This window comes from Pan paniscus, chromosome 1 (genome assembly GCF_029289425.2).
Source record: "Pan paniscus chromosome 1, NHGRI_mPanPan1-v2.0_pri, whole genome shotgun sequence".
Classification (NCBI taxonomy): Eukaryota; Metazoa; Chordata; class Mammalia; order Primates; family Hominidae; genus Pan; species Pan paniscus.
In genome coordinates, this window is record NC_073249.2 from 100,396,540 (window position 1) to 100,402,557 (window position 6,018).

The 6,018-nt window shown below is 50.4% G+C and overlaps 1 non-coding gene across 1 annotated transcript; it reads left to right on the forward strand.

The window, feature by feature from the left end:
* Positions 1 to 3,695: 3,695 nt before the first annotated feature.
* TRNAN-GUU (transfer RNA asparagine (anticodon GUU)) lies at positions 3,696 to 3,769 on the forward strand. Its single transcript has one exon. It is a non-coding gene; the product is annotated as a tRNA-Asn (tRNA).
* The last annotated feature ends 2,249 nt before the right edge of the window (positions 3,770 to 6,018 follow it).

Genomic DNA, 6,018 nt, shown 5'->3' on the forward strand with positions numbered 1-6,018 from the left:
CTTGTCCAATCAAAGAGGTAGTTATGGCTTCTGTAGGGAGGGCTCAGTCGGTTTATGGTAAATGGGTGAGCTGCAAGTGCTTCACCATTGCTTATCTCAAGCCCAGTGCTTGTTTAGCTAGAGAGAAAAAGGAAAAAGAAAAAAAAAAACTGTGGCAATTAGAACATAGTTTCTTTTATAAGTTGAGGGGTGCATGACTTAACCTTGCCAGGCATGGCCTTAGGTCTTGTTTATAATACAGTATCTTACTACGGTAAGGAGTCTGTTCTCGCCGCCCTTCTTTCCCGTCAGAAAGGGATCCCTTCCGGACAAGACCGAAGTGAGCAGCTGGTTTCCCCTACGTGTCCTTCCGGGCCTGGGCGTCTCGGCAGCTCAGGCTGACCCAAGACCTAACTCCCGGCGAGTGCGACTAGCAGGAGCCTGGAAGAGCGCGCGCACCGGGGTGGAGGTTGGGCGCCGGGGGTGGAGAACCGCAGTCAAACCCTCTTCTTCCCCGTGCACCGCGCACCGGCCCCTGGGGATGCCGAACGAATTGGCCCGTAAAGCTTTTCTGCAACCGAAAGAGGCCTGAAGCTCCAGGAGGGGTGAGAGGAGCCTCGTTGAGCGAGCCCAGCCCTCTGCCTGGCTGGCCCTTGTCAACAGGCTCGGAAGAGGCTGATTTGGAGAACAGAACGGAAGAAAAGACCTAAAGGTTTCGAATCTCGTGATGTGGAGATGTTAAAAGCCTCAAATCTTAAGGTCCGACTGTGAGGGGGAGCGAGGGTGTCTCGAGCTGTATCCACCCTTGAGCCTTCACCTGGAGAGTCCTCTGCACCTGGAGAGCCTTCACCTGGAGAGCTCTGCACAAATTCAGAGAGCGGGACTATGCTCAGCAATGGTTCTCAACAGGCGGCAACTTCGCCTTCACACGCCTCTCCCATCCCCGCTGGGACACTAGGCCACGACTGGGGGAAGCGGGGAGGGAGAATGTTAACCCCCTGCCATGTATTTAGTCAGCGGAGGCGAGGATGCTGCTAAACACCTTACGATCCACCGCGGGAGGGCCCCTCCCCCACCCCGAAGTAGCCATTCCGCGGAGGTGGAGAAACTCGCGTGTAGATCAATGCCCACGCACTTGGCCGATGGGAAATCACGAATTGGTGACCAATTGGATCTTGGATCTGAGGAAAAAACTCCAGCATCAGAGGGAACTCTCAAAGTTTTGCCTGGAGCAAACGGAAGGGTGGCGTTGCTATCGCCTAAGATGGGAAAATGGCAGGCGTCACAGGTTGCAGGGGAAGGTCGGAGATCAGTTGAGGGGCCCGGAGCCTTCCTGGAAAGGGTTTCCCATCCAGCCCGTCTCGGTTTCCGCATCCGTCTGATTCCTTATGATGTTGAGGGTGCCAGGGTCTGGTTCCTTTATGATGCAGAGGGTGCCTCCGTTTCACCCCGGGCGCCTCCCGGCTCCCGCCTCCTTCTGGCAACCTGGTGCGCTGCTCCCGACCTGGCGACCCGCGACCATCTTGTCAGTTGCTGCCGCCTCGCATAGGCGCATCTTTAGGCCAGTGGTGAGCTGCGGCCGGGTCGCTGCAACTCGCTCCAGGACTCGGGACTCGTGGCCTTGGTGTCCCTCGCGGAGCCCTCGGCGTGTCGCCTGCAGGCTCTTTTTTTGAAGAAAGCAGGGAGGGAACAGCCTTGTGAGAGGACTCCAGGAGCAAAGAGCGAACCTCACAAGGCCCAAGTCCTCCCAGAGCACAGGGAAACTGTCCATTCAGACTGAAGATGGGAGAGAAAGTAATCAGCCTGATCTCCCTGGTGGTTTAGTGGCTAGGGTTCGGGGCTTTCACCACTGCGGCCCGGGTTCAATTCCCGGCCAGGGAACGTTTTGCACTGGCCGCCCTCCAGCAGGAATTTCCCTTTACTACGCTGTCAGGCGGCCTGCTCCAAGGGCCAGATGCAGAACGGTCTCCACAGAGAGGGGCAAACCCGGGGCGAAGGAGGGCAAGTCGTGGTGGACCACCTCTTAGGACACACCGCTCCTATTTATCTCCGTGTCGGTCATCCGCAGAAGCGGCTTTAGAGAGCTACTGAGCATCTCCTTCAGGTGTACACAGCCGTGCAGAGATGCCAGCCCCCGTGGAGCTGCACCTAATAAGCCCACCCTCTTTCCCGCCGCCGTCCCGGAGGCACCTATCAGGCTGAGCTGGGAATAACTAAAAGAGAGGCCAAGCCAAGTCGTGGCGGTTGGGCGTGCCCTGGACACGGGCACCGGCCAGTCAGCGGAGCCTCCTCACCTTCGTTCGCAGCTAACATGCTCGTTAGGCCTTCGGAAGAGGCGACCGGAGGCTATGCCCGCGAAGTTGGGAGGAGGGTGAGCGGCGGGTGAGGTCCTCGAGGGCGGTCTGGTTTGCTGATTGAACGGTAGAGGGAGGCGATGTTCGCTGACCCAACAAAGACAGCAGGTGGAGTGGGCACAAATGGAAAACTGTGGTCGGTGCCCTAAGCAGAAAAGGCAGATGTCAAAATCAGCACTAGGACGTCGAAGCGATGGTACCACAGTCAAATCCCACAGTGTCTACACTCTACCAAGCACTTGGGCACGCTCCCCCTTTTCCATTCAGAGGTTGCTGCAGGCACAACGCAGAGTAATAACCACTATAGAATCCCAACGCGCCCCACACCTACTGCAGTTGTTTTGATTCCCCACCCCTCTTTTATTTATTTGTATATATTTTTTGAAAGACAGAATTTCGCTATGTCGCCCAGGCTGGAGGGCAGTGGCGCCATCTTGGCTCACTGCTACCTCCACCTCTCAGGTTCAAGCGATTCTCCTGCCTCAGTCTCCCGAGTAGCTGGGACTACAAGCTTGAGCCTCTACGCCCAGCTAATTTTTGTATTTTTAGTAGAGACGGCTTTCACCATGTTGGCCCAACTGGTCTCGAACTTCTGACTTCAGGTGAGTGATCCACCCACCTCGGCCTCCCAAAGTTCTGGGATTACAGGCGTGAGCCACCGCGCCGGATCCCCCGATTATTACTATTTTTTTTATGTAAAAAATTTATGCGATTTTTACTTCTTTATTCTTGGACAGCTACAGGTTCTTGTGATTTTCTCTCACGTCTTCTCCCCGTTTCCCCTCTCCATTCTGATACGTATCCCATCTTCTATGCATCCAGCCGGTGCCCTCTGCACGGGCATCCTGGGCTGTCCCATTGCCTCGTCCTGGTCTCCCCTGCTTTCTCCCTCCTGCTTTTCACGTTTTCCCTTTTGACTCCCCTGCCTCTTTCCCGCTCCCGCCCCACCGACCCCATCTACTGAAGCCGAGTTGAGTGAGGGGAGAGCAAGTGGAGCAGATGATTGTCTGAAGGCGGCGCAAAAAAACAGAAAGAGCTACCATGAGAGCCGTCGGGGCGTTCAGCTTCCCTTGGGCCCTACTAGGCTCAGGCTGGGGTCGCAGATCCAGGCATTTCCAGAGGCACTGGCTTCTGAAGCAGGCGAGGGTTAACGGAGGGTGAAGGCCATTAGGCCGCCCTTCTGGTTTCAGAGTCAGGCAATGCGCGCGTTTCCAACGTGCAACAACAGGATTAGTCGACTCAGCCTTTCCGGTTTTCCGAAGCTTTGTAGTCTGCACGCTTGTCCTGCAGAAAGCGAATAGCAACCCCTAGAGTTTAGTGATTGCTTAATCTGTGTTGAGATGAATGCACCCAATTGAGGTTGTCTCTGTGGCGCAATTGGTTAGCGCGTTCGGCTGTTAACCGGAAAGTTGGTGGTTCGAGCCCACCCAGGGACGTGATTTTTAAATGTTGGTAGCTGTGGCCAGGCGCGGTGGCTCACGCCTATTAAAAGTGGCCGACGTAGGGGAAACCTCGCCTGAGCTCAGAAGTTGGAGACCAGTGAGAATCCCATCTCATTAAAAAAAAAAAAAAAAAAAAAAAAATTGCAGTTGTTTCTCCTCAGGCCTATCACTATATTTAAAAGTGAAAGGCTCTTCCCTTATCCTTGTGTCTTGTGCATCCTACGAGGACACAAAGCAGAAGGTCCCCCTCCGAGCCTCCTAGAAAATAAGATCCCTCCAGAATAAACTAGGTTGTTTGGGAACCTGAAAGTATATGAAGAAAGAAACTTCGAAAATTCTGCCTTGCTTTCCATAAAAATTAACCCATCACAGTCTGCCTTCAACTGGTATACCTCTTCACATTACTCCTCTCCCTGCCTTTATGCTATTGTCATGCATTTTACTTTACATGTGTTATAAACCTTACAATCCATCTTTATTACTTTTGTTTAAGGAGTCAGATGTGTTTTTGTTTGTTTGTTTTTATTGTTTTTAAGATGAGTCTCGCTCTATCGGGCAGGCTGGAGTGCAGTGGCACAATCTTAGCTCACTGCAACCTCTGCTTCCCGGGTTCAAGCGATTCTTCTGACTCAGACTCCTGAGTAGCAGGGATTACAGGCATAGGCCAACACGCCAGACTAATTTTTGTATTTTTAGTAGAGGGGCGGGGAGGTGGGGGGGCGGTCACCATATTGGCCAGGCTGGTCTCCAACTCCTGACCTCAAGTGATCCGCCCGCCTCAGCCTCCCAAAGTGCTAGGATTACACATGTGAGCCACCACGCCCGGCTAAACAGTCAGATGTTAAAATTATGTATTTGCCTATGTAGATGTCATTTCTAGTGTTCTTTTTTTTTTTGTACATCCAGATTTTCATCCGGTGTCAGTTTCCTTCTGCCTGGCGGACTCCTTTAACTTGTCTATTAGATGTCTTAAACTTGTGCTATCATTCACTGATGCCGTGTTCATTAAAAAAAAAAAAATTGTTACCATGAGTTGTATTTTAGATATTTCAATCATTCATGGCTTTGTGTTTCTTAATATTTTTTCCTGCAGTGTCTAATCTGCTGTTAATTGCATCCAGTGAATTTATTATCTCAGATGTTGTAGTTTTTAATCTCTAAAGTTTGATTCTGACCATTTTTATATATTTGATACCTCTGCTTAATTCTTTGGACCCATAGAATATTGTCATAATAACTGTTTTAAAGTCCTGTGTGTTCATTTTTTTTTTCTTTTTTTTTTGAGACAGAGTCTCACTCTCGTTGCCCTGGCTGGAGTGCAATGGCGTGATCTTAGCTTACCACAACATCTTCTTCCCGGGTTCAAGCAATTCTCCTGCCTCTGCCTCCTGAGTAGCTGGGATTAGGCATGCACAACCATGCCTGGCTAATTTTTGTATTTTTACTGGAGATGGGGTTTCATCATGTTTACCAGGCTGGTCTCAAACTCCTGACCTCAGGTGATCTGCCTGCCTTGGCCTTTCAAAGTGCTGGGGTTACAGGCATGAACCACCATGCTTGGCTGTCCTCTCTGTTAATTCTAACATTATGTTAGCTCTGGTTCCATTTTGATTAACTGATTATTTCCCCTCTTTATGGGTCATCGTTTCCTCGCTCTTTGCATAGTTGGTATTCTTTAATTGGATACTGGACATTGTGAAGTTTACCTTCTTGCATGCTGGCTATTTTTAAATTCCTTTTTTTTCCCTTGTGAGCAGGAAGTTATATTTTATAATACCTATAAATTGTCTTGAATTTTTTCTGGGGTGCGCTTAAGTGACCTGTAAACAGTTGAATCCTTTTGGATCTTGCTTTTATGAACTTTTATGTGGTTCAGGAGTAGTGCTCAGTCCAAGGCTGATTATATCCCATTATGAAAGCATTATGAATTATGCATAATTCCAGTCTGGCTGGTGTGAACAGATACTGTTTTCTGCACTATGTGAGTACCAGATGCAATTCCATGATTTTCTTGGATGTTTCTTTCCCTGGCAGTAGTCAGCTACTCTTTTCACAATCATGCACTGACTAGTGCTCTGCTGAATACTGGTGGCAGAAACTGTACATATGCCCAGATTCTCTCTCTGCTCAGCTCTCTCCTCACTGGATCTTTGTACTATGAACTCTGTCTTGCTCTCCCCAGACACTTCGCTTCACTTCCTCAATTCAGGGAGTCTGCCACCAATCCTTTTCTTTGTGCCTAG